This window comes from Corapipo altera, unplaced genomic scaffold (assembly GCF_003945725.1).
Source record: "Corapipo altera isolate COAL_440 unplaced genomic scaffold, ASM394572v1 23b, whole genome shotgun sequence".
In the NCBI taxonomy this organism is placed as follows: Eukaryota; Metazoa; Chordata; class Aves; order Passeriformes; family Pipridae; genus Corapipo; species Corapipo altera.
Window position 1 is genome coordinate 8,454,639 of NW_020884885.1, and position 8,314 is coordinate 8,462,952.

The window sequence follows — 8,314 nt, forward strand, 5'->3', positions numbered from 1 at the left end:
ATTCAGCTCAGCCTGCCAACACCTACTCTTGAGTGTTGGCTGTAGAGACCCTTCCCACTGAAGCCTGTGTCAACCTCATTGAGATCCTGACTGCAAATAACACTCAGGTGGCCCTGGCCCACCAACCTGCATGTACCTCCAGAGCTCCAGCAAGTGTTTGCAGGAGAGCCAAAGAAATCTGATGATTTAAAAAGGAACAAACTTTCAACACAAACTCTCTGGGTCGTCAGGGAGCAGAGCATTTCACATCACACCTGCCATGCAATGAAATGAAGTTGGAAAAGTATGAGTGTTAGGGGCCTGCTGGGATAATGGCATGAGGATTGCTGCCCTTTTATTTCTTCCCTTCTCCTCCCAGCAGCCCACCAGCTAGGACAGATTTCTCTGTTGTTCTGAAATAATGTGAATGTTCTGTCTGTAGATCTGGCTTTGGGGTGCTTCTGTGCAAATACACTGCTTTGGTATTCTGGGGTCAAGAAGATAAAATGAGCAGGAAGGAAAGCAACTGACTGAAAATAAAGCACATCTCAGTAAAGAGATGAAAAATACTAAGAGGTAGTCCAGTTTTGTGTAGAAGGGCCGGAGTTCTCAGAAACGCAGAGAGCTAGAAAAGGGCCTACCTCTCACAAGGGCTGGAAAGCTCCTTGTGGGGGACTCAGCCCATGTGTAGGGTGCTGCACACAGAGTCCTGTCTCAGCAGTGCTGAGTGAGCAGTGTATGAATGCTTTATGCAAAGCATTCCCCTGCAAAATAAATATTGCTCTGGATGTAAGGAAGCTGCCCAGTCATAATATGCATCGCTGATTGCAGAGTTGCACAAGAAGAAGATGGTTCTGAAGTTGATGAAAGCAGCTCTGTAAGCACCCTGAACTGGCAGGGACTGGCTGGACAGCAGCTCACATCCCACAGTTTACCAGTTCATGCTGAACACTGACCTATTTTCAAAGGAAGAACCTCAACTCAGTGAGCAGAGAGGAAAAATGGACATGAGGCAAAAGTGCAAATGTCTTCTACCTTTTTTTTTGGACTGGCTCTTCCCTGTTTACTAAAACCTTTTTTCATCTTCTTAGCCAGAATATATATCCCTGTTCTTAAAAGGTGGACAATAGCCTCCTTACCAGTAGAAATTACCTCTGTGTTGTGAAGAGGACAGGGACACGGAAAGCAGGCTTCTCTGACAGGGCAAGCCTTTCATCACAGCAAAACACTGCGGTGTATAACAGGCTGCAACGCTGTTTTGGTGCCCATTGTTCCTTTGCATAAAAGCCTTTGAACGAGAGTTAGTAATTATGGGAGCCACACTGTGCACAGTTCCTCAGCTGCTGATATGTTTATCTGTGGAGCATCAATCTGACTTGCTTCCAGGAGGTTTAGATGGCATGGGGTCATGCTTGCATCAGCTCATAAAGTCCTCAGAGCTGGGTTGATCTCTTTCTTTTGTATCTGTGAAGCACACAGCATCAATGAATTCCCACCCCTGATTTAAATAGCTGCCTCAATTCAGCAATGACAACGGGCAAGGCTTTAAGGCGTGGGGACTGGAGAGGCACTGCAAAGGTGCAGGAGTGTTTCTTGGCAGTTTCAGGAGGTTGAAAACAGAGGGGCTTTTAAAGGAAATGAACAAACAGATCTTGCTATGCTAAAATACATTTTGTCATGAAAACATACTTTCTCACACCCTGTCTGGACTTTGGCCAAGCATGACTGACAAATGACTTAGAAACAGTGGCCATGGCAGGATCCTCTTTGACATGTACCTTTACCTGTGAGGAACAGGGATGCTTGGGCAGCAGGGCAGTCGCTCTGATTTGTCCTAGGGTGAATCAGCAATCTTAGCTTCATTAGACACACTAAGGATTTCTAAAATCTCTCTTATTTTGTGAGATTTTTGCTAATCCTATGGAGCCAGGAGATCCAGTGCTCTAATCATCAGATATGTGGGACAAACTGCAAAAAGAGGTTGAGGCATAGCCTCTTCGTGAGATACTCAGTTTGCTCATGCTAGGGGTAGAAAAAAAGGTTTTTTAAAAAAAGAAAAATTTTTGGCACAAATGAAATGGGTGTGAACAGGACAAAATTCAAGACAGGTTAGAAAGCAGGAGATTTCTTTTGGTCACAAAGCCTGGAAGTTCTGGAGAAGTTTTAAAATGGAACACTGTGAGAACAAACCCCTCCCCGTGGAGATGGAGCATGTCTTGTTTGTGATGACAAAGTTGTCTAAAATATAAGGTAAGTGGACGTGAGTCAGGAGGCCCTTTCCAGCCCGGTATTCAAAGGAGTTTCAGAGAACTGCTATACCTTACAATTACAATCACACTGGGGATGGCTCCTGTGCTTTGCCCAGATCCACAACACTCATCTCTTCAGAAATTTGGACCATACTATGTGCAACATGTATTACTCCACTCTAATTGCAGCACAGAAAAGCATAGACTCGGTTAGGAAGCAAACATCCCTTGTCTCATTGCTTTCAGTGGCCACTTTTAAGATGCACTGAGCATCATCTCTTCGCTTGTAACAGAGTCAGGAGCCTGACCTTCCAGTCATCACTTTTTTTTCGAGAGACAGCTGGGCAGAGAGCTGATTTCCTTACTACTTGGACTGGGACAAGAACTCTGTCCCCATCAGTCACCCACAGGTTTGGACTCACAAAAATCCACCTAAGACATCAGGAGCATAGCGTCTCGGAAGACAGCCCGAAACCCTTGTCATGGAGGCAGCAGTCTGGTCACAAGGAGGTGGCTAGTCAAGCTCTGAACGTTTCAAGGAGAAGTTGTTTTGTCCTCTGCTCCAAGAAGATGAAAGGCACCCTGGAGAGGACAGTTTGGTTCATCTTTGCTGAAAAACACCATTAAGCTGGGTGAGAAGACAGCCAAGTTGTTTTTACCTTCACACAGCTGCTGGACATCTCCCACAGATAGGAGTGTGGGTCCCATATGGATACACTGGGGTGAACATCTCCTTATCTTGAATTTTGCTGTAGGACACTCAGCTGAAGTTAGCTTTCTGGGAATGAGAGGCACTGTTTTTTTCAGCCAAGCATATTTTCAATCATTAGGGCTTCCATGATGCTCTCTGCAAGGTTTACAAGTATCCCACCCAAACTGCTATTGGAGCACTTTGAACAGTGTCAGAAATCTCCTTAGTCACTCAAACTGGAGAAATCTATTACCACTTCCTTTCTTGACACCAGTATATCTGGTGCAGAACATTTACAGTGTCCAGGAACATACAGAGAGATACAGTGCTTCCGTGATTGGAGAAAGATGCTATCTCCTGCCTGATGCTGTGATACTTGGATTGTGCCACATGGTCTGGCAGTTCCAGACATCTTGCAATGCATATCAGAAGTCTCTGGGGCAAAAACCAAAGAGACAGGAAAGAAGGGTGTGCTGAGAGTCAAACAAAGGTAGAGTTTATGGGAAAGTGAAGAGGAGGGGGGCAAACAAGCAATAGGAAGTTAAGACTGAACAAGCCCAGTCATGACTCCAGTACCAGTTTTACCTGTGCTGCCTGACCACAGCCCAGTCTGCCCAATGACTTCAGTGGGAACTGGGCTGCTGAGCAGCACTGAGCATGGGGTTTGTCTGCTGGTGGTGTTCCTGTGGAGGAGAGGTGGCTGAGACATGATTCAATGAGCGTGTCATTCAGCTGGCAGCCCTTGCCACAGGTCCATATGCAGGAACCAGAAGTGGCTCTGGAGAGGAAACACTGATCCACATATAAAATCTCTATTTCAGGACCTGGGAAACAGAGGAGGATTCAGTGATCTCTGCAGCCCACTTCAAGCTTCATATGGTTGCTGAAAGGGAGACCCTGGTTACAGAACTAGGTATATTCACAAGTCATTACAGCTTAACATGATCCCCCCTTTCTTCCATTAGGGAGAAATGACCCTCCCTATCCAAAACATCTTCCTTTCTCCTACCCAACAGAGTGTAATGATCTGGCCAAGCCTTGAGCTTGGTAAGAAGAGGCAGCACTCAATTAAAACAGCAAACCATCTGGGCACACAAGCCCTTCTGCATTTTGAAACAGAAACAACATACTCTCTTGGATTTCATTAGTTACTATCAGTTAGGCCTTTTTCTCTTTTCTCAGGAGGAAAAGTCATTAGGACCTATGAAGTAGAAAGGGCATTAGTTGGATAGAGTCAGGAAAAACAGTTATCTCCCAGGGAAGGACAGGCATCCTGTGCTCCCTTCTATCCTCGTTTCCCTGGTTACTTCTCAAGGTCTGGAGATGATAACTCCAATGCATTTCTGCTTTGCTTCTGCTAAAGAGAACAAGTGAAGGGGGGCTCAAGTACCCAATCTACAGGTTGTCTGAGGCCTGTGAGCACCTCAGCCACAAAAATCTTCTGGAGGAATTTCATTGGAGTGCAGGAAGGGGAGCAGGGATAAGGGGTTTCATTACCCCTGGACTAGAAACCTGCTGAGCTCTTCAGGGCTGCAGAAATAATAATTAAAACAAACAAACCAAAAAAAAAAAAAAAAACCACAAATCAAACTGCTACTATCACTTTTTTTTTCTCCACCCAGAGGGAAATGAGGATCCAGTCGCATTTTGTACCTGCTTTATGTATGATACTGTGTGGATGAAATGTCGGAGCATGCACTTCCAGGGATGCAGGCCCTGCTCGCCAGGGCTCAGAGCATCCCTTCCTAACTGGGAGAGGCTTTTCTCCTGACTTACTGATGGTCACCCACATAAGCCTGCCAGGAAGTACTTGGTCTGCTGTCTCAGGTGACTTATGCAAAATAATTGATCACTTTTGCCACAGTCACAGGTTCTACTTGACCATACACTCCTGGGCATTTGTAGCCCACTCATCCTGCTGCAGAATTCCAGGCTCAAGGGAGAAGCTTTTGCAGTTTTACATGCCTGTTTCACTACTCCTGTTTCCTGGCTCTTTCCTCATGACTTCCTTGGAACAGACTGTCAGAAGAGTTTCCAGCCCACAGCTGGCTAATCATGCACAATTAACATAAACCTGAACATAGCGGGGAATAAATGAAAGCTGGGAAAGCCCCCTTTTCTCAGCAGCTGGATGAGGCAATTTACAGAAAGCCTGGAGGCATGGGAAACAAATGAGCCTTTCATGAGGTTGTGGATCCATGTGAAAGAGCAGATGAGGGCTGTTTAGGGAAGTGCTTCTGTACCCCTCAGCCCCAGTGATGTGGGCCAAGGCAGGACAGCAGGTGAGCTCCCTGCCCCAGACACCAGCCCTGCTGAAAACGGTGCAGGGGTGCAGGGTAAAGCACTCCAAACCATGGCGAGGGCCAAGAGGTGAGATGGCAATGTTACTCACAGCCTGCCAATGAAGAGATACACTGAGCAAGGACTTGCAGGCCAACAGGCAGAAGCTGGATGCAGTTTTCTAGAGCTTCAGTCCAGTGCTGTGGAGCCAGGGCATATAGGGCTAGGAGAGATGTTGGGGCTGATGGGTATGGTTGATGTTTCTGGGTAGCTTCCCTCAGAGATGCTCTCCAAGCAATGTTCCTGTAGGTTCTCTTCTGCCAGTGCTGGTGGCAGAAGAGCTGGGATGCCCTGGGGAGTTGGTTCAAGGAGCTGTACTAGCAGAAAACAGGTCCCTGAAAAGTGAATAGCTTTTTGAGAGAATGTTTTGAGGGGAGCAGTGATAATGTGAAGAAAGCAGCCTGAGCATGGGACTACTCCTTCAGCTGGGGCTAGCTGCAGGACAGAATGAGTTGTAATGCTGAACTACTCCGTTGGACTCAATTTTCACCATGAGCTCTGCAGGCTTCTGTTTACCCAGGGGTCCTGCCCTGTCTTACACCCTTGGCCGGAGGCTCCCACCACAGAGAGGCCTGGGCCAGCCTAGCAGGAAACTCACCCAGCAGAGAAACAGAATGTCTCCCACCAAGTGGACTTGCCTGGCACTTGGCGATATGAAGACCAGCACCTATGTAATGGAGCCCAGATCACCTCCAGTGTGCAGAGACAAACGTGTGGTGTGCAGCCATCAGGAAGAGATCCTAGATCAGTTCCTTGCATCCAGGGCCTTGTGGAGGAAGAGGAGCCTAGTGGTGAAAAAATACTGATGAAAACAAATAGTTATTTTCTTGGTACTTGGGCTTCCCTTTGGACTACTTGCCCCAGGGTTGGCCAACAGTGGAATTTCCCCCAGTACACACTGCTTTTGGTATTCAAATGACTGTGTCTGGAACACTGACTATTTCCAAGCACAGTCCTTTAGATGCTTACTGATTTCCTGGTGGCCAGGTATTTGCATGGGTTTTACAGTCTTGTGTGTTTAAGGACAGTAACTCGATGAGAATGCAATAAAAAAGGAAGAAGATAAAGCCTCCCTACCTGAGAGTGCATATACGCGGTGATGGGAAGGATGATATTGGGCACACACATTGTGCCAGCTCTTCCCTTTATCTAAGGGGTTGTTCTCTGACTCTCACTCTGGCTCTGACTTAGTAGTTGAATGGGGAGATAAGTGGAAGTAGGATAAAAACAGCATGGCTGAGCTGCATAGGATTGGTGGATGAATCAGCTGGCAGAAGACATGGCAGGCAAGAGGTGATTCCTTGGCAAATCTGGTTTTCATTTAAAGCAGATTAGCCCAGGTTTTGGGGTAAAGGGGAAAAGACTTCCCCCTGTCCCAAAATACTAAGATGAGAGGGAAAGGAAGATTTGTTGACAGGGTGTAATTCTACAGCATAAGCAGGGATAGTTTCTAAATATGAGAACCAGTTCAAACTGGTTTAACAGAAACTTCATGCACCAAAAACCTCTAGCGAGGACATTAGAATAAGAGCATTGCATCCTCTCTGGCAGCTCCAGTCTGCTCAGCTGCGGAGCCACATGGTCAGCGCAACGACCCCATAGCTCCCCAAAGCATCTGCCTCTGTTGTTCATTGTGTCACAAATGCCACTCCATCTCTAATATAGATTTGCAGCTGCCTCCAAGGCAAAGAAAGGTTGTGTGATGAAGCTTAGGAGACACAGCTACCAGCTTCCAAATTTGATGACAGTCTACAAAAGAACTGTTTTGGCTTGCTTGGGTTTTAATGAAGACTCTACTGCTTGAAGTCCTCTGATTACAGGAAAAAAATCTCTTATTTCTTTCAAAACATAGTCTGTACGTTGGGAGTAGTAGAAGTCAGCAAAAAAATCTGGGAAACTTATTCAGAAGATAAAGAGTACTCACAAATAGATAAAAGCACCCACATGTTTGTTTTTTTCAAAGTCTCATTGAAAAGTTTTGGGGCTGGACTGGTGACCCCAGTATCTGGTGTAACCCATACAAAACCAAGGGAAAGCAGAGCCAGGGCACAGAGGACCCTTAAGAGGTTTGGGAGACCTTAGGTCCATTCTCTGTTCTTTTGAAGGTTGTACCAGCTCCCCCCTGTCTTGCAGGTGATCAAGAACCTGTGGAGCATGGGAATATGGACAATAACATTACCACAGACAGAGAAGAAGGGAACAGGACCTCACATCTAATGGAGCTCACAGAGGCTCACATCTCACACCTGCGCACCAACTCCAGCAGTGCACAATGTCCCTGCTGGTTTTACAGTACAGTGTACAAAGCAACCCCAGTGGGATATTAAGATATTGCTGCCCCCTCTTGTGGACATCTCAAAGGAGCCAGCAAACCACCCTGGGCAGCTGGGCTGGCTGCACAACACCCCACACTGAATAAAAAATGCAGCAGTGCAGCCTGCAGCTGCTGGTAGAGGCAGGAGGCAGGCAGAAGAGCTCTGAGCTCCAGGCCCCTGGGGGAGCAGCTGGGGGAGGGAAGGGCTCCCACGATGCCTATGTGAGAGGGACACTATCGTTTAATTTAAAGAAGAGTTTCTGACTGCTGGAGTCCCAGCAGCTCAAATTTCTGTGCCAGTGTTTTGCTTCAACTGGTCACAAGTATTTTTTAACAATCCTGAAGGAGCTGTCATGTGGGTCAGGTGTATCAGTGCAGAGAACAAAGACACAAACGCTTTTGCGTGCACTGAGACTTGTGAAAAAATTCCCTTCTTCTTACTGGAGCGCCTGGTTGGCTCCAGCAGGACTCCTGGCCTCTGCATCTCCTGTCATCATTTTGTATATCCTCTCATGTAGGCTGGCTCTGGGCAAATTAGCAAAGATGGTAATTAAACACTAGGTCTGGCCCCTGCAAAATCTTCTAGACCTGTTACAGGAACTGATAGTTAGTCTCAAAACTCCTGACACAGCTGGAGATGAGGACATCTTGGAGAGGAAACCACTGAATGAGGGCCACAGAAACTGTCACGCCTGAGGTGGCACCTTGCCCAGGAAATACTGGTCAAGCTTCCTTGCAGAA